We start from the raw sequence: 27,598 nt of genomic DNA, 5'->3' as shown, positions 1-27,598 counted from the left end.
TTTCTGTAATTGGTTATCATGCTTAATTACAAATGTTTCAGCACAATCAATTTATTCTGGACTAGACTTTCCTTGCCTTTCCTTTGTTGCTGTTGCCAGCAACATTGTCTGTTTTCAAGGGACCAAAGTGGGCAGGGAGAGGAGCTGGGGGAAGAAACAGGAAAAAAAAAGAGAGAGAGAGAAGAGGAGAGGGGAGAGGAGAGAGAAGAAGAGGGGAGGGAGGAGAGTGAAAAGTGAAATGGGACAAAAAAGGAGGAAGGGAAGGAAGGAGGGAGGGAAAGAGGGAGGGAAGGAGGGAGAGAGGGAGGGAGGGAGAGAATATACATGAATTAACCTTTTCTATGATTTGGTTCCACAAAAGGCAGATTACTAAACTGATGGGTTCATTCAATGTATTTTATCTATAGCAGTAGTTGTCAAAGAAAGAAAAGAAAACATCTATGTATTAGTGTGTAGTGGGTGGCCAGTCATTGTAAATGGTTTCCCATCTCATTGGGTTTTATTTTGCCCCGTTAGTTCTGGGAGCTGAAAGTCTAGCTCTCTCATCTCTCTCACCCCATCCTGGTGTTGGCTGACCTTTATGTATTCAACCTACTTGTTCCTAAGATAGTTGGAAATAAGTGGACAAGAATAGAACAGAATCTAAGTCTACTTTCATGGTCTGGGAATCCTGAAGACCGGAACAAATGGCTAAGTGTGGGTGTTACAGACTGCAGTCTGGACATATGTTACATTCTCCTTCTTATCCATAAGCTTGGAGCATTCTAGAACATTGTAATAATGAGAAGGGAGCCTGGTGAGGGTGCTGGCATCATGCTTTCTTCCACTTTATGGTCAGTAAAGAACCATTTGAATTTTATAGCCTCAAATGGAGATGATGAGAACAGATTTTTAATATCCTAGAATCAAAGGAGGATGTAAAAAAATGTGAGCTTTTTTCCCCCCTAGGATATCCCTGCTGGAGATTGTCCATAGCGAGGAGGGACACTATCAAGTGAGAAACGCCTCCTCACTGTTCATTCTACAAGAGATGCCTCAGGTACAGTAGAAGTGAATCATGAATTGGCAGAAACTTCAACTTCTGATGAAGAGTTTCAAATATAATCCTTGTTGTTATCTTCAAAGTTCTTAAATCCTCAAATAAAGTACATTTTTCAAGTTTAGACTGCTAAAGAGGAAGAAGGATTAAATTTCACCTGGTAGGAATCTGCACTGGTGAAGTTTTCTGGATGGTTTTGGGGAAGCATAAAACAAAGAAGAGTTCATGATACTAGGAGGGACCTTTGGAATGAGTTAAATTAGCATTCATTTTCCAGATGAGGGAGGTAAATAAAATCCAGGAGACTTTGGTGGGCAAGATCGGCTCATGGCAGAACTCTAATTGTGGAACATGGTCTATTGGATAATATTTTTTTTTTGTTTTCACTAGATTTCCAGTGAAGCATCTTCCTCTATCAGGATTGTTCTATCTGTACAGAATCATTTGACTTTGCTCTTATTATGATGATTGGAACAATAGTTGTTTTTCAATGTATTGCAAGGCGTGCCACTTTCCATTTCTTCAAATTGATTTCAGTGTCTAATGAAACCACTCCTGTATGAGTTTTGAACACTTGAGTACACAGGGGAAAAAAAAAAACCTACCAAAGATCTGTTCTGTAGCAAAGATCTGTTTTACAGTTCTTCGTGTTTACTATCAGCACTTCAGCAAACTTCTGTAAATCATTATTGAGGGTGAGAATTAATTTTGAGAGAAGTAGCCATTGGCAATGTTCACATAAAAGTGTGAGAAAAACATTCCAAATGGGGGTTTTTATAGTCACCGAAGGAAAATCTCTTCTGTTATATTAGAGCTGCCAAAAGAATTCAGAACTCAAAAGATCCAAATGACAGCAAAGCGGATTGAAGCTGCTCCTCTCCGCACATTCTCTCTTCTTTATGCATTCAGGGCTCCACATCAAGAAAACTTATATGCAAGGGGTGCAGAGCAGATCCAATTATACAGAGCTCCAGCTAATGTCTGACGCTTTTAAGTACTTTTCAGAATATCTGTAGGATCGCTATAGAGCCACCTCTCAATTTTTCAAAGTAATGAGAGAAGACTTGGAATACATTACCCCCAAGCCCATAGAAGGAAGTAATTAGCATTCATTACTGATTTTATTTTAATAGCTAATTGCACTTCGCACTCATATATTGATACAAAAACCGGACAGTTGAGAAGCATCAATGATCATTTATTATATGAATGTGGAGAGAACACTTGAAGGAAAGTTTTGCTGTTCTAAAGAGTCTGCAACAATTTGCACACAGTTTGATGGAATGCTGTGATCCATTCAAAACTAGACTTTTTAGCATGGGTAAATGGAACAGGGGTAGGGATCTTGGTGCCTTAAGAACAGTGTCTGTTAAATTTGAGGGTTAAATGGAGCAGAGAAATAGTGGTCATATATGAAAGTGCTCATACAATCTCTGTCTCTCTGTCTCTCTGTCTCTCTGTCTCTCTGTCTCTCTGTCTCTCTGTCTCTCTCTCTCTCTCCAGAGATGGAGAGAGGGAGAGAGAGACACACACACAGAGAGAGACAGAGAGAGAGACACAGAGAGAGACAGAGAGAGAGAAAAAGACAGAGACAGAGACAGGGACAGAGACAGAGACAGAGAAAGAGAGAGACAGAGAGTGTCACACCTGGGGTATGCCTAAATGGAGAGAAGCAAAGATTCCAGAAACATTAGTGTGAGTTCACTGGAAATGCTCACTTGTGCAGATTTGTGTATCAGGACCATCCTTCTAAAATTTTTTCTCTGAGTCTCAAAAAGAATACTCCAGTTGTATTTGTTTGGAAAAAGGCTGTAAGTGTAGAAAAAAAAATTAACCTTTACATTGTTTATTTGTTTTGAGACAGTGTCTTGTGTAGCCTGGGATGGCTTGGGATCTTGCTATGTGACCCAGGATGAGTTTGAACTCCTGACTTGTCTTTCTTTTGCATCTTCTTTTTGACTCTTTTGCATCACTGCATCATTGGGATATAGAAAACAAAAGCACATTCCATGTCTTCATCTGTAGAAGTGATTTTGAGCTCTCTGATATCTGATATCAGGCAGCAGACAAAAGTTTTCACCTACATGCTGAGATCAAACAAGAAACACATAAAAGACAGAAAATTTGGGAACAATGTAAAAATAAGATAATTAAAAATGCGAAGGTTGTATACTGAAACAGCCACAAGGATTGTGTTTTTCTTCAGAGTTTGTGTGAGAGGTTTTTGTTCCTCTGTCTTCTAGGCCTTCAGGCAGATTGAACTCAGAGGGGAAAGTTGGCTGTGAGAAACTTGAACTGAATGGAAAGCAGTCAGCGAACAGTGCCCCTTTAAAGGTGCCAAGGGCAAGATAGATGCTTTCGCACACATCTCTCCTTCCTGCATGACATGTTATGTGGTGGATTTCTATAGGTTGAATGGAACCAGAAGCTGGAGGAAGCAAGTTCCTTAGCACAGTTTAATGTCCATCAACGTTTGAGTAGAAGGATCAGGGGAAAAAATAAGGGATCAGGTTAAAAAAAAGGAGGTGTAAGAATGCATTCTTTATCTCATTTCTGCTCAAGGCGCCCTCTGTACACAATGTAAGTCAAGATTTATAGCTGCAACCATAGAATGAACTGTGGCTGGTTAGGTTAAGTGAAGGATCGTTGATGTCCTTGATGTCCACTGAGTGTTGTGTATCAATTTCCCCTGAGATAAAACATTCCATCTAGGAGGGAATAATTAAGTCTTAGGACGATCACGAGGGTGACTCCTTAAGATTCAGGAAGTGATCAACTCAGAAGTGTTAGGCAGTTCCTGAAACTGACCAGGTATACTAGGCTTCTCCTTGCCAAATTTATACAAGCAGCAAGGACTTCTCCTGAACAAGGAATACTCCTGAACAAGTTGAGCTGCCTAGAGTGAAAAAGACCAATCAAGCTGCCTAGAAGAAGCAAACCAGTTGAAATTTTTGAAAAATAGACAAACCAAGTTTTCTGGAAGACAGAGAACAGCAGAACTTCCTGACAGAAGCAGAGATCTGTTGAGTTGTTTCGAAAAGATTAAGCCCAACTGAGCTACCAGGAAGAGATGCTCTCTGACCTGTTGAACTTCCTGCAAGTTGTACAATGTGAGCTTCATGGTTCAAGCTTTTGTGATTGGCCATCCTTACTAGGCTGGGCTTTTGGTGATGCAGCAGTTTTGATTCATATCTGTTCACATAACCCATAACCCACGCTTTTGTAAGTAACACCAACAAAACTCTGATTAACCTAGCTATTCTTACTGTAGTCTATGGTTGATTTCTTATCTGATGTGAGTAGACATTTGCTCATATGTCCCCATGAATACTGTCACACAATACTGAGGTATCCACAAGCATCGAAAGAGAATATGGACATTCAGGGTTCTAAAGGTTTTACAATGTAAATATGATGCCCCTCAACTTCACGCAACTACAGGGATTGCTTTCCCAGTTCCTTCTGGAAGAATCCCTCTTCATGTTTTCCTGCCTGTTGATTCAAAGCCATGTGGCCTGTCCTATGCCTGTGCCTCTGCTTGTGCCTGTCCTGTGCCTGGTAGAATGTAGGACTCCACTGATCATTGCTGCAAAGGGAAGAAGTATTGAGATCTTGGTCTCATGAGCTTTCCACACAAGGCAGTGCCTCTTAGGAGAATTTTAGATGAAGAACTGTCCACATTTAGGAATGTAGTCCCAGTGGTAGGTGAACAAAGGGCATGGATATATCTACTACATGTGGGTTTTATTAGCTCCATTTTCAGACAAGGATTTAAGGCTCAGAGCTGCTTAAAACCTTACCAAATTTGCAGCCTTAGCAGGGAATCAGCCCTCAAGTGCAGGTTTTGGTTCTTTCAATTCTGTCAAAATCTGTCTCTTTTCTCTCAGACAATTCAATCTGATTTCTACTTTACTGGCTTCTTTTTATCCTGAAACCATTGGATTTTTTAAAAAAAGTTGCAAATGATTCTAAAAATCGACTTGGATGAGGAAATGCATGAGAAAAACCATAAAAAAGAAAGGAAGGGGAAAAAGACTGAGAGGAATGCTCTCTGGTATTAAACCATAATAAGATGCTGTAGTCGTTGAAATTGTAGAGAAATACACAGATTAACACTGTGGATTAGGACTTCTTGCAGTTGATCTGCATAAATATGGGCTATGTCATCTTAATGGTGGACATATTTTAATAATAAAAGGAAAATTACATCATAAACTATTTAAATTTCAAGGAAACTAGATGTTATAAAGAAACAGAAAAGAATCGCAGAAAATATAGAATATTTTTATAGGTTTAATAGATATATAGCATTTATAAGCATGTTTTTTTGTTAAAGGCAGGAATATCAAGAAACATGTAAAAATTGAGAAAGTTTTTTTGTGACAATTAATAGACAATTAATCACCAGGAAAAATACTTGCAAAACACATGGAATAAACAAACTGATATTTTTAGTATGTGAAGAACAAATACACAAAAGAGGTAAAAATGATTACTAATACATAAAAGGCTGTTTGAACTAATTCTTATTAGTAAGCAAATAAATTTAAAGCTTGAAGACTTTTAACAACTGATAATATCAAGGTAGGCAAAGTGAGTATGGGGTGAATTTTTATTTCATATTCTTCTAGTCATAGTCAAAATTTCACTTTTTTTTTCTGTAGCAATATTTGGTATTATATACCAACCTTTAACTTTTAGGAAATTTTCTTCAGGATATAGTCCAATAAACACATAAATCACATAAAGGTAAACATTGCAGTGTTACTCATAATAGAAAAGATTGACAAGGAATGGCTAAAAATTCATAGCCCAAGGATAGCTAAATAATTTAGGTACATTTATAAAAGGGACTATAACTTAGCCAGAAGGTGGCAGGTATACTTATTGTTATCATGATATGGATTTAGTGACAAAGCATGTTTTTTATTACTTACATTTTATATTATTTATATTTCATAATTTTATATTATTACTTATATTAAAGCAGTTATATTACTAAAAGCAACGTATTTAGAATAAACTCTCAAGATGATGGATTAAAACACAAACCATGCTTGCTCTGTGATTAGCACTATTTTGGAAAAACTTTACATTTTACCTACCTCTTTCTGTAATTTATAATGTTCATGCTGTGCATCAACAAGGAAAAAACACCAAAGTCTATTTGAAGAAATGAATTTAGGATAAGCAACTGTGTGTGTTTGTATTTGTGTGGACAGGACAATAAAAAGCTAGCAGCAAGCAGAAGAGAAAGGAGTAAAGCCATTCATCCTAACTTGTGTTTGACAGCTGCAGAGGAAGCAAGTGACACCTGATTCTATTTTGCACTGGAAGCATGTCCACATCCTGTGCCCATATTTGTAGATGTCTGATCCAGAAGAACACAGCTCACCTCTAGTCGCTTGTTCTTTTTCCCACAGCACCATAGTCTACAATGAAGACAGAAGATCCGGCAGAGTGGCACAGGCCAACCATAGCTAGACAACAGTCTCCCTGGTCACAGGCTTGAACTCAGGAGACCAATTCAATTTTATACAGATCAATAGACTGACATAGATAAAAGAAAAAAAAAGGCGCTGGGAAAGGGCCATTGAGAAGGCTCAAGAAATGGGAAAGAGGCAGTGTCACCTGAAAGAGTTCTTGCACTCAGGTTTCAGGAAATGTACTTGATTTTACTGTTCAAAGTATCACTGGATCCAGTGATGTGCATTCATAGGGACCAGCAAACCTAGTGTGTGCAGGTCGTGGCCAGGCTGACTGTGCAGAGAGTGGAGATCCACGGCTTCCTGTCAGTCGATACCACTTGTCCCCTCACTCTTGGCTCCTGAGGGAGCCCCCCTTTTCTACTCTCCCCCAAATGGAAACCATCTCCCTTTTCTGCTTTAAATACTCACAACATGCAAGAAATAGTGGCCCACATCTTTAATCCCAGCACATGGGAAGCAGAGACTTCAAGATCTAAATTCAAGATCAGCCTAGTCTATAGAGTGAGTTCCAGGCCAGTCAGGGTTACACAGAGAAACTCTGCTTTGAAAAGGCAAAAATATAAAATAAAATAAAATAAAATAAAATAAAATAGTCCCAATGTAATTCTACTACAGGCAGCATATGTTTACTGTATATAACAGCAGAAAGGGGGGGCAATGAAGTGGATGGATCCTTACATGTTCTATATGAGGTCTAAGTATTTATTAAGAGTGGATTGTGAGTAAAAAAAATCTTCTCCCTAAGCTACCTTATGTAACTTTCCCTCTATCTATTTCAGGGGGCAGAAGCATAAAATACTATCTCAAAGGTAATTTGTTCTCTTTGTTTTGGTGCAGGAGGTGGGGAGGTCACCCTTTGAATGCAAGAGGATCTTCAGAGGCTTTTCTGAAGAAGGAGACCTCATGTAGAGGTCACTGAGCCCCACGTCGGTGATAGGAATTGCTTCTTTCCTTTTCTCCTCCATTGCCCAGTGCTAAACAGTGTCAAGGCATGAGGTGTGTGGCACGGTCTAGTCTAGTTGGGATTTTAATTTTGGTGCCTGATCTTTCTTCTGTTGTTGATATATATATGATATGTGTATATATACACATATCATATATCTATATGAGAATTTCACACTTTAGCGCACTATATTTACATCATTTCTTATCTTTCACCTCCAACTTCTTCCCCAACTCTCTCCCAAATTCATGATCACTCCCATAATTATTATTGTTAAATACACATACACACAGACACAAACAAACACATATGTACACATATGTAGACAGCCTACAGTCTTTAGTATGATATATATATATATATACAGGTTTAGGCCTGACCACCTGAGACTTAACCCATCATGAGTCTTGTTTCTGGAGAAACAGATTGATTCCCTGTCTCTCAGCAGACATTTACTGCCTATAGTTTTTCATCTAGGGTTGATATTTTCCCTGCTCCCTTTGGCATGTAGACTTGTGTGATCATTATGCATGTCTCATTTAGGCCACCATATTATTGAGATTTCATGGGTGCAGCATCTCTCAAAGGTGCTATCAGTGTAAACTGCCAGGCATGAAAAAAATGATTAGTCCCTACCCTACGTATTTCTTAATTTTCTGGGACTGATCGGTAGGCCAGATTAATTTTTGTTCCTGATTTATTAATTTTGTTAATTTTGTTCTCTGTGGAACTAGTGGGTAGTCAAGAGGGCCTCCATGCTGAGCACTAAGGATTCCTTCTTTCAAGGCTATTTAGGAGATGAATCAACAAGGAGAATGCAACAAATAGCATGCCCTATAATAGACGGGTTGTGAAGAGAAATGGGCAGAACAGTGATTTAACAGAAAAAAAATTAAAAAGAACTAAAAGGAGAAAAGGAAGAACCACCACCACCACCGCCACCGCCACCGCCACCACCACCACCCATGGCCAAAATCATTGAGGAAAAGCACAGAAAACTAGGCTGCAGGGAGAGGAGAAACTGGTTTACCTTTTGTTCTCTACTGCTAGCCTTAGGATGGATTTACTGACCCTGCTCCTTCCTCATCTTAATACAAATGAAGAAATCAGGCTCAAGAACTCAATTGACTTCCTCAAAGCCACTCTATTCCGTGGCTTGTATTTGAGTGTAGAGTCCAAGTCTTCCAATCACCAATTCCAATTCGGCTCCATTTCTACAAGCTCATATCTTAGTTCCTCTTGGGGGGGTATGAGACCAGCCAAGTTATCATTAATTTACACATTAAAGAAAAAGTGTGCCAGACAGCTGTGGCCACCAGTACAACACGATGACCCATCTAACGAATCTGAGGTTGTGTCTTGATCTTTTGTTTCATGCATTGGTGTATAGTGTGCATTCATGTGTATACTTGTGTGTGTGTGTGCACATATGTGGAGGTGTGCAGGTAGGTGTGTGGGAGACCGAGGTTGACATCACGTATCTTCTGCCAGTGCTGTCCACTGTATTCACTGAGGTATGTAGGTTGAGCAGGGTGCTCATGCATCTGGGTCTAGCTATCCAGGACACTCTTCTGTCTCTTGCTCTAAAGCACTGGGATCAAAGGTGGTTTATTACACCCACTCTGATATTATGTGGCTTCTGAGTGTCTTAACTCTTGTCCTTACACTTTCATGGGGAGTATTTTATCCACTGTCCTTCTCCCCAGCCTTGGAATATCCTTTCCTCCTTTCTCCTACATTTTTTGGTTCTTCATATTTTCTTTGGTCAGTCATAACACTTAGCTTTATTTTTAATTTAAAGTGGAAAATTGTCTTTAGGAAAGAGTCTTCCCACATGGGATGACTCTACTATTTAATAATAGAGATTAGCATCCAGATAATTGAACAATCATCCATGAGGGACACACACACACACACACACACACACACACACACCCAGACACAAACTGATGACAACATTTACTCTTTTGCACAAGTGTCACATTAGATATACGTTATCTATGGTCAGAAAAACCAAAAGGACAGTTGTCGAAGAAGTAACTTCAGAAACAAGCCAGTCTTTTTTTCCCCACCAACTTTCATGACTTTGCGTTTAGGCAACTCCACAGCAAGAGTGATAGAAAAGTAACAAACACCAAGAGAAATGGGGGAAAAAATGAAGCAGGAGAGAATAATTCCCTGGCAAGAAGTTCTGTGTGATGATGCTTCAGCTGGTGATCCATTATGGCGGTTAGGAGGCCGGAGAGGACCGTAGATCTCCCAGGTCCACAGGGGCAGGAGCAAGGGAATAAGATGAAGAGAATGCTTGAACAAATGAAGTGCCTCAACAGCCAGAAAGTGGCTGATGGATGGTCCCATACCTCGGAAGACGATCTCTCAGCAGGAGAATAAAAGATGCACCGAGCCGAGCCTGCTAGAACCACACTGTTATAGAAGTGATCTTCCCCTAACCTCCCCAATTCAGGAGTTTATAATGTGCCATAAAAACTCCAGTCTCTAGGCTAAAACCTGGCACTACTACACTTAACTGCATTTTATTGCCATTGTTCAAATCCCCGATTCCCTGTTACTTTTTCTTAAGTAGGATTGGTTCTATTTTCAGCAGTGCAGGTGCCAAGATGTTTTGTAAAAAGGAAACAAAAAAAATCCACAGAGAATAGATTTGATTTTGAAAATGCAGACTCTGGAATTCAATTCTTAAGTTGCAATGCTGGAGTAGGCACCGAAGACGTTTTGATTAAATCATGCCTACGTTTAGGCTATTAATCCCAGCTTGGATGGTGCCTGTACATACAGAAAACCATATGAAAAGCGAAGATATTCAGAGTTCCTGACTGGTGAAGGTCATCAGTATAATAGCTTCCCTCTCTGGCATTATAACAAAAATCGGAGAAACGTTTTCTTTAAACACTGGTTGAATATCTCTTATCCTAAGTGCCTGAGACCTGAAGAGTTTTGAAGTTTAGATATTTTTGGATTTTGGAATGTTTGTATAAATGTAAAATACCTTAGGGGGAAAGAGGGCTGAGTCTAAATACCAAATTTATTTGTATCGTATGCGCCTTGTATGCATAGCCCAGCCCAGGGGTAACTTCACACAATATTTTTAGTGTGCCTATGTTTTGACTGCGACTTATCACATTTGGTCAGGTGTGAAAATTTCTACTTGTGACATCATAAGTTGGCCACTCAAAATACATCAATACTGGGGGATTTTGAAATTCAAAATTTCAGGTTGTGGACACTCTAGCTGGATTCATTAGTGGTTTCGTGTGCTATCAGATGGGACAGGGATAAGATGCTCGTCGGATAGAAGAGCTTCTTGGTCCTTAGAAAACAGAGAGAGCTTGCACATGCATTTCAAAATGTTGGGACCATCAGTAATGAATCTTCTGATGTCTTTACCTGACACAATGTTATCTCAGTGCCTGAGTTATTTCTGTTCAGTTTCTGATTGGCCCATTTGGTACTCAAAAACTAAACAAATCAGATTGCTTCTTCAATTAAATATCTGCAAATAGTCAGGTTCAAGAGTGGAAGGAAATAAGGCTCTTCATTGTACCGGTGCCTTTTGTAACCACACAATCCTCCCGAATCAGAATCAACTGTAATGAATGAGTTCTCAGTATCCAAGACACTTCACCGAATGTAAAAATCCAGGCTCCCACCATGGCTGTGAAAAAATTAAAGTGAAAACATAAAAACAAAGCAAAAAACAAGACCCCCTCCCCAACGGTCATTTAGTGAAGTAAAAGCAACGTTTTCTTTTTCAGGATTTTTCTGGAGAACGGGCCCTGTTAGTCCGGTTATTTTTGAAGGGAAATAGTCCTTATTCTTTAAGGTCTGGTTTTTGAAAAGGATAATTTTTGAAAATCTCATGCTTGTATACAATATATCTTGGTCATGGCTAACCTTGTCTCTCTCCTTCCAGCTTTTTCTCGGATCTCCTGTGTGTCACACCTCCCTACCAACACATCTTCTATACCTTACCTATACATCCTCTGTGTAGTGGTTTTTTTTTTTTTTTTAAACTTAGGTCCAGTTGGTGCTGCTCAGATGCACTTCAGTATGGGGTCATCCACTGGGATCTTGTCACCCTACCCATGATCTCCCCCCTGCATCTACCCCAATGAAAAGTGACTCTTCTCCCCTGTTCTTCATTAGACAGGGAACATCAGGAGTTCCATCCACCAGGTTCTGTTTTTAAGGGCGAACTCTGGTACCTTGACTCTGAGTTAAGGAATGCTGCTTTGAAGTCCTCTGGGCTGCTTTTGTGCTTGCAGAGCTGTGGTTGTCAGTTGAAGTGTAGCTGCTCGGCTGTTGTTCTGCCAAGTTTTCTGAAGTGCTCCCATAACAAGGGCTTTAACCAAGGACTGTCTGCACACTGTGCCCCTGTAACATATAAAATGCTTTGTTTACTGTGGACAATAACATGTTGGAAGAATGACTTGGGTTGTATCTTGAACAATCAGTATAAACAACTTAAAATATGTTTTGTAGTCCATGTCTTTTATCCAGGCAGAAAAAAAAAATATGTAGAGCCAGGCATAGTGGTGCATGTCTTTAATTCCAGCCCTCTGGAAGCAGAGGCAGACAGATCTCTCTGAGTTCAAGGCTAGCCTGGTCCTCAGAGTTCACAGAGAAGCCCCGTCTCAGCGAAACAAAACAAACACAACACAGAGAAGTGAACAAGCAAGTAAACATAAAAAAGGACTATGTAGGTGTTCTCAGAGAGAAGAAAAGATGGCACATTTGTAAGAGTCCATGTTGAAATGTGGGGTATGTGTGGTGGATACACACAGGGAAGGGCACTGGACAGAGAAGAAAGACATGAGATAAAGTCTGTCCGCCCGTCGACAGGGTCCGATGGATAATGCCTATGACAGAAGTGTATGCAGCACTGACAGGCAGGTTCTCAACTGCACAAGAGCAGACTTTGACCATGGTGCTCTGGGGCCCATTGAGATCCTGGACTTCATTACCACACCGCCTGTGTTGTGTCTGTTTTCCAGGACTGTAAATGGACAGTTTTTTAAACTAGTTGAAACTATTTCAGACTTTCCTAACAGTGGGGTAATGTTTCTTCAATGTTTTTTTTTTTTTTTTTTTTTTTTTTTTTTTTTTTTTTTTTTTTTTTTTAAATGCTCCAGTCATTCCCAGGCTTCTTGACAAACTAATGTAATAGTAGAAAAGTCGGATTAAAATGACTCGATCCGTGTCCCACATTTACATTTGAGCCTGAACCTTCAGAACCATCTCTGCTGGAGAAGCTTTCAGGCCCCATGCTAGGTGTGAGGAGACAGGGGCTCTCGGCTCATCTCAAACTAGGCCATGCAATGCCTGTCTAGGACAACTTCAAAGACGTCTGTTTGGGTGCTTAATCTGGTCTGCCTGTGAGAGGCTTGGCATTACACCTTCTCAAACAAAACTGCGTGTATGGATGTGTATTTAGATTCTGTATAATAGTGTGCATGTCTTTCTCTGTCTCCCTTTCTCTCTCTCTCTCTTAGTTCATGCTTTCAAGAATCAACTAAGAAAGCTCTGTTATTTGATCCCGCTGATGTTCCCTTTCAGACAGCTGCCACCAGCTCTGCTTGGCCACTTCCTTTTTATTTCCTATTCCCTTTTAACTGTCTGGCTTACTTTGATATGATTTCGTCTCTCTCTGTAATGGCAATGAGAGAGGATGTTTTTTCCCAAGGCCATGGCATGATAAGCCTTTTAATTCATTTTAGGTTTATTACCTAGAAAATTTAAGAATGAATTAGATTTTTTTTTTCTCCCCTGGGCTACATATATGTTAAAAGGCAAAAGAGGACACTAGACCACATACTTGTGTGACAGACTCTTTCAAGGTCTGAATTGGCCGTCACAGGCTTTGTTTCTGGGTCTGCTTTGGAGAAGCCACATAATCTATCTGCTCCCTGACTCTTTATAAAATAGTAAAAAGAATATGATTTTACGTTTCTTATCTTCCAGAGATGCTGTGAGCTCTCAGATCAGGTGTGAAACCTGCTTTGGATTTCATGAACTTCACACAAGCATGCCTTTAAAATATCTTAATACCGACATGATAACTAGAAAACATACTTTGTTTTGGAAAACAATATGTTTTTAAAGAAACAGTATTTCCACTACACAATTACAGTTTAAATTTTTCCCCTGTGACTTCTAGATCTCATTTTAACATGTGATTTAACAATATGTTACATTTTGATAGTGATATATATATATATATATATATATATATATATATATATATATACAATTTCTTGAGAAATCTGTAAAACTTTGCTATTAATTTGAACCCATGGAGTGAATCTAGTGCCAAGTAAACATTGCTACCATTGTATCCTAATGTCCTACTAACCAGCCATGGAATGGAAAGAAATCACAGGCCATGCTGCTGCAGCAGAATGAGGCCACTCCAGCAGACTTTAGTGTCTATTTTACAGTACGATTTGTTTTCAACCATTGCCTTTAGGGTTGGGTCCTGGCTGATCTATTATTAACTTAAAGATAGGGTATATTGCTTTATAGCTTTTGGGAAAGAAAACACTTTGTCCTACACTTATTTTAAGTAATATGCAAAGGAGATGTTCCTGTATTCATTCTGCTAATTCCTTGTTGCTAGATATCTTCAGTTCTCTCTGTGTTCAATGATGGCAATTTGCCACGTTTTCTTTTAAAGTAAAGGGAGCATATGTTCCCTAGATTTAAAAATACAGACCACGCACACCAGCTAATAAAATGATTTTAAAATTATGGAAATTGACTTTTTCTCTGTAAATACCAACACTGGAATCCCTGCCTTCAGTATCATCACCCTCTAGAGTATCTCCAGCCATCTCAGAAAGAGATGCAAAACCACGAGACAAAATTAATTTTCATATCATTTAAATTAGAAGCAAATGCATGCCAAATTGAGCCGTTAGAGAGAGAGGGTTACCTTGACAATCAATAAATCCCATTTTTAACAAATATAGAAGAGCACATTCTGTTCATGGTGTCCAGTAACTGGGAGCCGTTGAGATGGATATTCATGATGGATTTATTGGAAAAGGAAGATCAGGCAGGAGGACTCTCTTTATTTTAAGAAAGCTTATTTGTTCAGATTTTCTAGTTGCGGTTTGAATAATTTTAAGGTGATGTGACATTAAACTCATCACAAACCTCTCTTATTTTATTGACTCTTTACTCTCTTTTTCAAAAGAAATAGTGAGGGCTAGATAGACGACTCTGCAGTTAAGAGCCCTTGATATTTTTTGCAGAAGATCGAGGTTAATTCCCAACACACGCATCTGGCATCTGGTGGCTACAACTGTCTACAACTCCAGTATCAGAGGATCCGAAGCTTTCTACTGGGCCTCCAACAGGCTTCTGCATGTCTATCCTGTATATGACCTCATCCACACATGCACTCTCTTTCTTTCTCTCCTCCCCTTCTTTCACATACACACACAGACATATCAAAATAGAAAATGAACAATAAAAACGCTTTAAGTAGTGTAATGCTAATGAAGTTGCTCCTCCAGAGCAAGATCATCATTAACAGCAACAGCATGGTCATCACTGTTTTGCGTTATCTTTTTCTTTCTGGTTCTATAGCTGTGGTTCAGTACATGTTAGTTTTCTTTTCAGTTCAAGGGCATGACCTCTAAGACACCAGGCTCCTCAGTCTCCCAACAACTCCTTAACGTCATATTCACAGTGAATGGCATCCCTTTGATTAGTGAAGCCTGGCAATCTGAGGTGACTCTTGACTGACAGTCTGCTGAACTGTAAGAAAATAGAGATAAAAAGACCTTTTCGTATCCATGGACCATGGTCACTAAGATGTTAGCTGATAGCTTGAAAGATGAAGGTCTTGTTCAGTAGTACCTAATATTTTTGTATTAGCTGCTTAGAAAACAGGGCGATTTATTTTTATCATGAACTTAAGGGGTTTAAGAAAAGCAAAGAATACTGAAACTATTAGTTTTTTTTTTAACCCTAATTTCCAATTAGTAGTAGTGTTAGTAGTAGCAGCACTGATTTATATAGAGATTTATGCAGTGATTCAGTCTTGTATTGTGGAGAAGGCATAACAGGTTTTTCCATTCTGTAACAGAAAAGGCTAATTGCATATGGATTGTGGGCAGTGACTTGACTCTCTGTAGCCAGCTTTAGATCTTTAAAAAACAAAAGTTACTAAAAAGAAATTCAAATAATGAAGGAGGAAAGACACTTGTGCGACCCATTCAATGAAGGGACATTTCTTGGGGTTTTAATGACGGACTATCCAGCAATAGACTGTTTCTACTTCTATTGCACTCCCCCACACCCCAGGTGGGGTTATATGACCTATTCTCATATATGGAAAATGAAGATAATTGACCAGTGTTATTAAGAAACCAGTGGGCTCTCGCTGTAGTTTCTTCTACTACAGTAGTTTATCCACCAGATGAATAAACAGAACTCTGAGATAGAAGTAGCATGGAGCCTGTGTGGTTAGGTGGAACCATCTAACTCGGAGAATTGTCATTGACTTAGGTATGAAAGGCTGCAGTAAAATTTGGACCCTTTGTGTTAGAATAGCTAAAATTTATTGTGATAATATAATCTAACAAATATAAGTGAATAAATAAATAAATAACATTTTCTGGCTTTGCATTACTCAGCCTGGACTTCAGGAAGAGTCAACAAACTTGGGAATCAAGGTGAAGGCACACTTTACCATGTGCTTTCAACACCTGAGATACACTCAGAAATTATTCTCTTGATTTCCTTGCTTTTGTGTGTGTGTGTGTGTGTGTGTATCATCTGGAAGTATTTTGTTTTTAATCTACTAAAAGTTTGAGTGTTTCAAAGAACTATTGAGAACATTGCAGTATAGTCAATCACCCATGTGTGTGCTTCTGTAATATAGCATATGTGTGAAAGGGAGGAATTGGAAAGAATGCATGTGACTATGTACTGGCATGTGTTTTCTGACTATTGCACAGTGTATTATAATAGTTTCATCCTAAGGTGATCAGAATTGTTCACGCAGGTCAGAACTAGGAATAACAATGTACTGGGCATGACTTTCTTGGAGATTTTGTGTTCTACCATTTTATAGTTTTCGATCCTTTAAGACAGACAGTTTTTTCCCTTTCCTTACTCCTTCTCTCACACAATTCCATGGGGGAACTGATGAAACCTCAAACTCTGAAATGTGCCAACCGAAATGTGACATGATAGTGAAAATAATGAAGAATCCTAATTCACACTTTACGTACCTGCATCCATGTGGGAAAAGGTTCTGAAAACTTTGTGGAGCTTAGGATATATTTATTCTTTTGATACTAAATCAAGAAAACTGTGCTGTTGATCACAGGTGGGAGTATCATATTTATAAGTCAGTTGTAATTCAATCATTACTTGAGGGACAGAAGGTCCTCGAGGGAGAGTCACATATTTACATGATGTATTCCAGTACTCAGATCTGTATTTGTAAGTCTGGTTCAGCCAAGAGATGTGCAAAATCACAAATGACTGGCCAATTCCCTACTGGGTGCAACTGAGAAACCTTATGAATTCCATTTTTCCACTTATTAAAATTTAATGTTCTAATATTAATAGAGGCTGTGAACTAGGTCCTTGCCAAGATTTTCAGAAGGGAATCTGAAAATTGGACAGACTTGCCTGGTGCTTGGCAATATTTTGAAATTGCACTCCCTTTCCTCTTTCTATCTCTGTACATTACTCTTTTATCTTACACTTCGATGCTCTTTCACATTATGTCCCTCTTAAACCCTTTCTTGATAGCCAGCATCTATATCTTTTCAGGACTGTGTTTCCTGTTGTCAGAGAGGAAGACAATTCGAAGCCTAGGTCCCTGGCTTCTTACACCACATCACCTTTTGTCTGGAGTGTAATCTCTTCTGGCTTCTTCTCCCTAATTCCATTCTTTCTTTATCTTGACTTATTCTCCGAATGTCACCCTGAATGATGTTTCAGAAATGCAGGTCTGTTCTCATTTCTTCTTCCTTCCAGCAGTTCCGTTGTCTTCTCCTTGCTCTCAGAATGAATTCCCAAGTCCTAAACAAGGTCATTGAATCTGGATTTGTGGTCTGGCATCAATTTATGGCTATGCGACTTGACTCAGCCACATTTCAGTTTCATTACACCTCTGACTCTCATCATTTGCTGCAGTTATGGTCTGTAAAGTTCTCGTGCACGCTGTCTTAGTGGGTACTAAGCCATTACTCCTCAAGGAAGCAGGTTCCTGTGAGCCTCTCACCACAGCATTTTGTCAACAGAAGAATACATATCCTTGTGTGTGTGTGTTTCTGCTGAAAAGCGCTTGACTTAATGCACCCTGGATTCTTTACTGTTGAACTTGCGGTCAACAGCACTGTTCAGATGCGGCTTAGTTAACATATAAATTGTCCCCAGGCACATCATCACAGCACACTTGGACTTAAAAACAGAAGATGGTATTTCATCATGCCAAATAGAATGATATTAAAGGTAAAATCACACAAAAACAGCACAACCATTTAACAAAGATGGTCCTAAATGGACCTGGTAAACACTGTTTGCCCAGTGTAAGATATGGGAGAAGGAAGCTCAGAGTTCCCTGGCTCACCTTCAGCTGGGAACAAAGGTGCATGCTGGGTGACTCAGGCTTTTCACTACCTACATTGTCTAAGTGACTGGAAATTGTGGAACTCATCCTGAGGGTAAACATAACGTTTAGCTGTTACGTTAAATCTGAAAATCTCGAATCTATTAATAATAAGACTGACAAAATAAAAAGGAATGTCTATAGCAGACATTTTTGATTTTCTGTCACCATATCTACTTTGTTGACCAAGCTCTGGGTTTGAAGGAATTGAATCCACTGTTAATGGATAACCATGAGTTCAGAGGGAGAGCACTGGACTCCCGAGATTGTACAAACACTTGAAATTCTTATGAGAAACGCTTCCTTCTTTTCTAGTTAAAGGCCCAGCTGGGGTGTGTGTTTCTGTCTAGTTAGGAGGAGGGAGAAGGAGAGAGGAAGAGATTTCTATCTTATCATTTTTATTTTGGTTTTCAGAGACAGGATTTCTTTGCGTAGCTCTGGCTGTTCTGGAACTAGCTCTGTAAACCAAAACATCCACTTGCTTCTGCCTCTCCAGTGCTGGCATTAAAGGCATTCACCAACACCACTGGCTTTGTTTGTTTGTTTGTTTGTTTGTTTGTTTGTTTCAATGTCCTGTGAGGAACATTTTTAGAAATTTATTTATTTGTATTTCATGTGCATTGGTGCTTTCCTTGTATGTATGTCTGTATGAGGGGGCCGAATGCCCTGCAAGTTACAAAACTGGAGTTGCAGACAGTTTTGAGTTCCCAGGTGGGTGCTGGGATTCCACTGGCCATGTAGAAGAGCAGCCAGTGCTTTTAACTGCAGAGCCATCTCTCCAGCCCTCGCTATCTTATTGCTGAGAAAAGACATCCATTAGAGACCTTCCTCCTCTTTTATCTTGAATGCTTCTGTTCCTACCTGGAAGAGCAGACAAGAGAGGTGGCCTCGAAATTTATGTGGCAAAACAGGTGAGGTTCTTGAGGACACTGATAAGAAATCAAATTAATCACCGAAGCTCTCTTGACCTTTGAGATAAGAAATTTTTAGGCCCGTTTGAGTACGTTTTGTTTTTTTTAATTATTTGTAACTAGAAATATCTGGATAGCATGCTTTATTTTTTATATGTCTGCTTGTTGGGAATAAATGAGGGAGAACACAAATATGCACATATACACACCATGGATGTTTGTTGCAACTTCCTGGCAGACATGATTTCCTTGTCTTTCTAAGTGTCCGTTAAATGTTAAACTGCTAAATATTTGTCATTTTTGTTTTCAACTAACAAGAAAATGAGTATGATTTGACATAAAGCCATATAGGATATTTTAGTTCATATTTTTACTTAAAATTATTATATCTTTGATGCCTTCATCTTTTTCTAGTTAGCATTAACTGTCAAAGTGACATAGCCTAGAGTCACCTGAAATATAAGGAGCCTCAACTGAGTAATTGTCTTTATCAGACTGATCTTTGGGCATGCCTTGATTATTAAAATATTCTTATTTCTATAACACTGATAAAATTAGTAATGTCTTGATTATTAATTGCTGTAGGGGGACCCAGCCCACTGTGGGCGGTACCATCCCTAGGAAGGTGATTCTGGGCTATTTAAGAAAGCTAGTTAAGCTTCACCTAGAGAGCAACCAGAGAGGGAGACATCAGGTAGACTCCTCCATGGCTTTTAGCCTCAAGTTACTGCTTGGGTTCAATCCTGACTTCCCGTTGCAGACTGTGACTTAGAAATATAAGCCTAATAAATTCCTTCTTTCCCAAGTTGGTTTTTGTCAGGGTGCTTTATCAGAGCAACAGAAAGCAAACTACAGCAATCCCTAGTAAGTCCACTGTTTCATTTTTAATTATTATTATATACGGAATTAATCTTATATGTTAAATGGCAATACCACAATGTAGAATCACCACAATATTTCTAAAATAAATTTGTCATGATAAGAGGAATCACTTTACATAAGGCTTTGTGAATTTCTCAATGGAAGATGGACATGCTTCCAGAAGATGAAGTCTTCATGCATTCATAGTGACATTGGGTGAAGAGGTTGCCAACCACTGTTTTGTCGATATTTATCCAAGTCAGTGTAGACCATGTTACAAAGGGATCCTGTGTATGCATATGTGATACCATGCCTAGCCACTATACTTAATTGTGAATTTGGCTATAAAGTTTTAGAGCCTGCATGAAGTTTCTCCTACCTCTGTGTACTGTCTGTATGGTGAAGTCAAGAAATGTTTTTGTCTACTGAGGACACATAATGGTCCACTACTCTTGTGCAGAGCATACACGCACACACAGACACACATACATCCACATTCATATGCACACCCTCACATACATTCATTCATACATATGTATGCTCATACAGTTACATATGCATGCACACTCAAACACATACACACATGTGTGTACACATGCAAACACGTGCATACAAACATGCACACTCAAACACACGTATGTACACATACACATACACACTCTCAGGCCCCACAGTTTCAGAGAACTAATATTTATCACAGCGGTATTCAATTCTTTTCTCCTTTGAGTTTTTAAATAGTATTACGTGACCCTGAGTCTTACTATTTCTTCGGGTTCACACATTTCTCTGTTAATTATATTGCTTGGATTCAGAATTCTCTATATCCTTCGTAGAGTGATCAGTCACTTTAAGTCACTGTCATAGCTACTGCTTTATAGGTGATAACAATTAGTGACTCTGTGATTGAGGTCCCTCGGGGGCTTGTGAAACCCCACCATTTGGCAAAGATGTGCAACCCAGTCATCTTGTGTGAACGTACTCCAAGCCCTTGAGTGAATGTGTCTAACGTCTCCGTGATTTCTTATGGGGAAGTTGTAGGATCCCTTTTATCAGGTAGCCCTTCAAAGAGTTGATTTCCCCTTTAGAGAATGCATTTGAGCATCTAAGGTCAACCATTTTGTCTTTTCAGCAGATATAGTATTTAATCTCCTTTTAAACACAAGTCTAATGTTTTTATTTCCTCACTTATTATTTCTCATACCACATTTCGGCTGGTAACAGATGGGAATTGTCATCTGTTTTCCTCCAGGACACACATGGCTCTCTAGACACAATTCCCTTCGTAACAGAGATGTTAGCACACCTTTAAAACTATTTCAGGATATTCTATCAATGCAGATGTTGTTTTTATTTTTAGATATTATTTTAACTCTTGACTGTTGAAAACATCTCCATAACTAAAACTCATTTTAATAGAAAGTAATTGAGCCTTAGATTTTAAAAGTAAAGAACTAGCTTTTTTTTTTTTTTTTAAGTAGATTTTAGTGGTATTCTACTTATGCTCTTTTGAACGAAGGTGGTGCAATGTTTGGCAACTTTTGCTGTTTCTTGTGGTAGCTCTCCCGTTTCCGTAGGAGAAGGTGTCTTAGAGTGGGCTAACCAGAGCTGCTCTAAAACAAACAAATTCAGACTGAATCTGTGAGGGTTTGGGGGAGGTGCGCGGACATGGTCAGAATACAGTATGAGACTTTCTCAAAGAGTTAATGAACATTATAAAACAGGAAAAAAGCAAAGCAAATTGGAAAATCCGTGTATCGACAGCACAGAAACTCTTCCTTGTGAAGATTGAGCTTATGTTCAGGGGTACCCTGTGAACCCAGAGAGAGGGGTGTGTGGAATAAAATCCCTGAGAAACAACGTGTTTTCCCTGTCTTTCTATTCCACTGGTCAGAGCAAATAATGTCACATGAAACGACAGGACATGTTCCCTTCTCCAAGTCTAAGCACTAAGATCTTTGTTCCTCTTGTGTGTGTTGACGGGGCAAACTGGAGTGGCTTGGTGAGAATCTTCTCCTTGAAGCTGTGTTTACAAAACAGAGACACCACTTGCTCCTTTGTGTCTCTGTCTCTGTCTCTGTCTCTGTCTCTCTGTGTGTGTGTGTGTGTGTGTGTGTGTGTGCCAAAGTAACTGTGATTGACAGAGTGAGTAAGAGTGAAGCTCCATTTACGACAAGCTGTCCTTGTCCTAACAGTGTTCTCTAAGATCAGTGTACACCACAAACTTGGTGCATAAATGTCTAAGTGAACTGTTGTATGTAGGAGGAGATTTTCATGCCCATTAAATTTACTTACTTGTGACAAATTAAAGGGAACACTCTTCCTTACGAATATCATTACATCTGGTTTGTTTCAGTAAATGGCCCACAGCTTCCCTGTAAAGTTTTTGACTACTTTTAAGAACGTATCTATTAGTTGGGTGGTCGTGCCACATACCTTGAATCCCAGGGAGACAGAGGCAGGTGGATCTCTGAGTTCCAGGGCAGCCTTGTCTACAGATTTCCAGGATATGCAGGGCCACACAGAGAAATACTGATTCAGAAAATGGAAAAAAAAAAAAAAGAAAGAAAGAAGAGAAAAGAAGAAAGCTAAAGAAAGGAAGAGAGGAAGAAAGACATCTAAAAAAGCTTGTGATACACACCTGTAATTCCATGGGTATATCAAATTCAAGCTTGGAAAAAGTGCCTCAGTAAGCCAGGGATTGAGGGGTTCAGTGGTTAAGAGTGCACACTGCTCTTCCAGAGGACCCAAATTTGAGTCCTAGCACTCGTTTGGGGTAGGTCATCACTCCATGTAACTCTAGCTCCCAGGGATCCAACACCTCTGTTCTCCAAGGGTTCCTGCACTCACATGCACATAACCACACACAAAGACAATTTAAAATAAGTAGAACAAGTAAAACTCCCCCTTGCTGTAGCAGTGGTAGAATGCTTGTCTAGCATGTCCAGGGTCTTGAATTGAAAAACACCATCATCATCATCATCATCATCATCATCATCATCATCATCATCAACAACAACAACAACAACAACAACAACAACAACAACAACATCAGCAGTGGCAGCAGCAGTAACACCCCACAGAAAAGTAAAATAAAACTTCCTTCACTTGAACCAAAAGTTCATTGAAAAGACTTAACAGTGAAGCTAAATGTGATTTTAATAATTCACTAAAATTTTCACATTTTTTATTAGTCAATCTGTATTCCACTGACAGATGATTTTGAAGTAGAGGGAGAGAGAAAAGTGGGATAGAAGAAGTAGGAGGAAAAAGAGGAGGGGGAGGGTGGGCAAGAGGGAAAGGAGGGATGAGAAGTAAAAACCTTGATATTCAAATGGCTGAATTTATGAGACTGGGGATAGAAATGACCCCCAATTGTGTAGTAAATAATTTCAAACTACTAGGTAGCCTCAGAAGCTAGCTCCAAATTCAGTTGAAGGGAATGTGAGCCAACGTAAAATTAACTTTCGCTTGCTGTGAATTGCCTTGTACGAGACCAAGTAGTCATTGCATTGCATTGAACATGTACAAGGAAAGAACAGTGGATGACGGTGTGTACTGTGGGACACACTGTGACAGACCAGAGCTTGCACAATGAGGTCCTTCTCCTGTTGTTGGGGAGGTTGCCAGGGTGAAGGGCAGGTACGAGGGAACATGGAGATGAGTGATATTGGGGTGCATGATGTGAAATTCATGAAGGATCAATAAAAACGTTAAAAGAAATCCTAAGTACCGTGGACTAGAACTGGGGGTGTAGCTTCGTGGTAGATTGCTTGCTTAGCACGTAAGAGGACCCGAGTCTGAGTCCCAGCATCAAACAAACAAAGATAGATAGATAGATAGATAGATAGATAGATAGATAGATAGATAGATACAAATACATAGAAACCACATAGTAACATGCCTTGTGAATAGAAATTTGGCATTCACGCGACCAACGCGCCAACCCAGAAAGTAATGTCCTTAATGAAAACAACATGAACATTGACATCGCCACGCAAAGGGTGTACTCCTATTTATTAAAGAGGCCAATATGCACCAATTCTTTTAATTTCAACCATAAAGTTTTGCACACTAGACTGTGGGTGACGTAAGTGAGGTGACTTCTGTTTTATGAATGTAATCAAGCAGCTTTGGAAGAAGTTTTAACTGGTGTGGTTTAACTGCTGCCCTTTCTTTTCAGAAACTTTGAACCTTCCAGAGCCGGGAGATGCTCCCCCACCAGCCCTGTGTGAGGGCCAGTTCCTGGCAAAGCAGACAACCTCCTGACTGCTCAGGGCTGGGCCCCAGTGAGCTTCATCCTGGGACACAATGACTGAAATGACACATCTATAGAGATGTGTCTCTGCTCACAGCAAGAGAGGAAATAGGAAATGATTCAGGGAAACCTTTGCTAACTGGAAAAATGAATTAGACACGCCGCTAAATAGATTCAGGTGACACTGTTGTCTGAGAAAAAAGAGACTCTGAGAGAGGTTGCTTACTGTTCCCCACCTGGGACCTGAGAAACACTTAGAGGAGGAGAGAGCCTAACCCAGCTCTAGCTTTCTTGTCCCTTGTGTTAATGGGAATTGGGACTCTCCACTCAATAATAGTGCCTGTTATTTCTATTGGTTCTGCCTTTTTACATTTTTCTTAAAAAATATTTTCAGTTTTGAAAGTAGAGTGGACAGGAAAGTCTGCGTTAGTGACCTTGACTGAAACGCACATTTCCCCACTTGAAAGTCTGGCAAATAAACCCACAATAATAGGTCTAATCTCAGGCACTGTCCCTTACAGTGCCCAGTGCAAACCAGGGGAGCTCCACTCAACACTGGGACACGTGAACTCCTCAGTATAGTTGAGGTGAAGATTTTATGTTCAAAAATCATTTTTTTATCATAACAATAGTAAGGAAGGCAAAAAAGCCAGTTTCATTGCCGAGAAAACAAACAAAATAAGAAAGCACTTGCAAATAACCTTCTATCAGACTCCATGTTGCTGCAGCACCCTTTATCTTTTGAGAGGCATCCATTAGAGCTGGGAGATTGAAACCCCAACATGCCAACTACATAGCCTCTCATTTGATAAGTTCTGGACCGCTCTTACTGATTTTGGAGTAGGGTGGTTAGGAAGTCATTTGCTTCTTGCGTATTTGCTTTTATTTGTTCTGAGCCTTAGAAATGAAAGAAACCAAACCAAACCAGAATGACGTGCTCACCCTCAGGACGGTGCAGAATCTAAACTAAAATCAAAACACAGACAAAACCACAACCCCACAAAGGAAAAATAGATGTGCGCTGAAGGAGACGGAGGAAGGAAGCGCCGTACCTCAGGATAAGTCAAAGTCGATCATTAGCACTTGTCAGCTGATCAGAGTTTGCAGATGGGAGAGGTTTCCACTCTGCTTACTTTCTTCCCCTCCCTATTCTCTGTAATGATGACTGTCAGAAAGTTGAGCAGAAAAGGAATCTGATAAATACCCCCCCCCCCCATTTTAGCCATCTCTATAGAAGCTGCTATTTGGGGATGGTGTTGGGATGTAGCCACCAAACGCATAGTCTCAGGGCAGATGATTACGAGCATGTGTCAGAAACGAGAGTTTGTCCTTTGAACTTCAAATATTTTAGGTGTCACACTAATCACATGGGAGAATGAGATATGGGTCCTACTAAAGTTTACAAATTAAAGAAAATCAATTTCTAACCAAAATTTCAATTTTTAAAAGGTTTTTTGTTTGTTTGATTTTTTTTTTGTATTTTCTTTTTTTTGTATTTTTTCATAAACTGTTTGCACATAGCCAAACTTTTAGAGGGGTGTCCAGCTGTGATATTTAAAAATCTCTTTTGATGGTTATTTTTCACAATTTGTTTTAAAAAATGTTTCGCTAAACTCAGGTTGAGAAATATTACCTAGTATTTACTCTGTCTGTGTTTACTTTTAAATTTGAATGTGAGTCAGACTGAACACCTTAGGAGTGAGACAACAGTGTGGTTATGACGCTGCTTTCTCTCTGAGAGTCTGGTGAGTGATTGCAGGAAGCCATACAATAGTTGATGATACACGTTTGGACACGAGTGCTTTTGGAAGCCTTTTCTCTCTGCCATAGCACCTCTTACAGAGAAAAAGAGATTTGTAAAACCAAGGAATCTCTGTAGCAGCTATAGTTCCATGAGGATCTGGTTATGCACAGTCAACTATATAATCCTTTCCGATGATTTTAAGACACGATTTTGAGTTAGATTAGGTGCCGAGATTCCCTTTGCATTTGTAATACATATTTCAAATTGCTACAACAGATTTACTGTGCAGTACTACATGAACTCCTGGGATCTGACACGGGCTTGGTCAAATGACTTCCAAGAGTGTTCTGGTCATTAACATGCTTAATGTTGTAAGCCAGATGAACTAAGGAAGCTGGCCGGAAAACCCAGTTCTTGTCATAGACACTGCTCTATAGCCCACTTTAATTTACTCCTTGGCGTCTTTGCATGCTGTCAGTGATGCGGGGAAGGCAGGGTTATGCAAAGGCCTTTCTCCAACTGTACCAACGCAGTCCCAGTTTAATGCTGGACTACATACATTATTTGGACTTCCTCAAATGCCTTAATAATCCTAGGTTACAAATATGCCACCTTTCATTTTTGATGGAATAAAATATTTCTAAAACATGGAAGCCAAAAGCTCTAAGAAATCAGATTTTGTTTTTCTCAGATCTTAGAAGAACAATAATGTGTTTAGATGATACAATCATGTCAGCAATGTCTAGGTGAAGACCCAGGATCCAATGCTTAGTAGTGTCCCTGCCAGTATCTCACCACTTCCAATATCCACTAATATCCACCCAATGTTTGTCTGCAAAGTTTTTGAGAAACCTTAGTTATTTTAGAGCATTTTGAATTATGGAATTTCTGAAAAGGTATCCTTTATCTGTACTGATTTTGCTTTTCTGTCCTAACTTGGTAGATTTGTGCTACTTTAAAGTAGTTGTTTATTTTTCTATTTGTTGAACTTGGTTTTGAACCCAGGGACTTGCACATGCTGGGCAACAAAATAGGAATCATTAAAGGGAAGCATAGGATTGTTATTTTAAAATATTAACATATTCAATTTATTATAAAATCTTTAAAAAATTTAGAACTACTCTGTCATTACAGTGTTGGTGTAAAGACAATAAAATATTACTAATAATGAGTTTATTACATATACAAGAATCTGTCTTTGTTTCACAGTTAAAAGAATAAGATCAAGTTACTTATTCTAGTTTTGAAAAATATCATTAGAAACTATGAACAGCTGGGTATTTGAAATATACACAATTACCTCCATCTCCCAGCTCCCTTAATTACACTTCTTGGTTGTTTCCTAGGAATGGTCCTTCTGTAGTTACTCTGTTCTTGGGCCATCAGTTTCCTCCTCTTGACCATTTATATCAAATTATGGCCTTGGGATAAATTATCACGTTAAAAAGACAAAACTGAAATAAGGAGCTGAAAAGATAGCTCAGTGGGAAAGTGAACGATTGAGGACCTGATCTGAGTTCCATGCCTGGAACACACTCATAGTGAGAGGAGAGAAGTGACCCCACAAATTGTTTGTTGGCACCTACAAGTTTGCTGTGGCATGCATACATGAGGACACACACACACACACACACACACACACACACACACGGTTGTTAAATCTGAAATAAGATTTAAATGAACAATTTTAGATGTGTTCCATTAT

At 39.3% G+C, this 27,598-nt stretch overlaps 1 long non-coding RNA gene across 1 annotated transcript; it reads right to left on the bottom strand.

Annotated features, from left to right (window-relative positions):
• Nucleotides 1–9,351: 9,351 nt before the first annotated feature.
• LOC143435110 (uncharacterized) lies at nucleotides 9,352–25,422 on the bottom strand. Its single transcript, XR_013105112.1, has 3 exons — nucleotides 25,202–25,422; nucleotides 11,695–11,863; nucleotides 9,352–11,144 (listed from the first exon to the last, which is right to left on the bottom strand). It is a non-coding gene; the product is annotated as an uncharacterized LOC143435110 (long non-coding RNA).
• Nucleotides 25,423–27,598: the final 2,176 nt, after the last annotated feature.

This window comes from Arvicanthis niloticus, chromosome 19 (genome assembly GCF_011762505.2).
Source record: "Arvicanthis niloticus isolate mArvNil1 chromosome 19, mArvNil1.pat.X, whole genome shotgun sequence".
Classification (NCBI taxonomy): domain Eukaryota; kingdom Metazoa; phylum Chordata; class Mammalia; order Rodentia; family Muridae; genus Arvicanthis; species Arvicanthis niloticus.
This window is presented reverse-complemented; position numbering and strand designations above follow the sequence as displayed.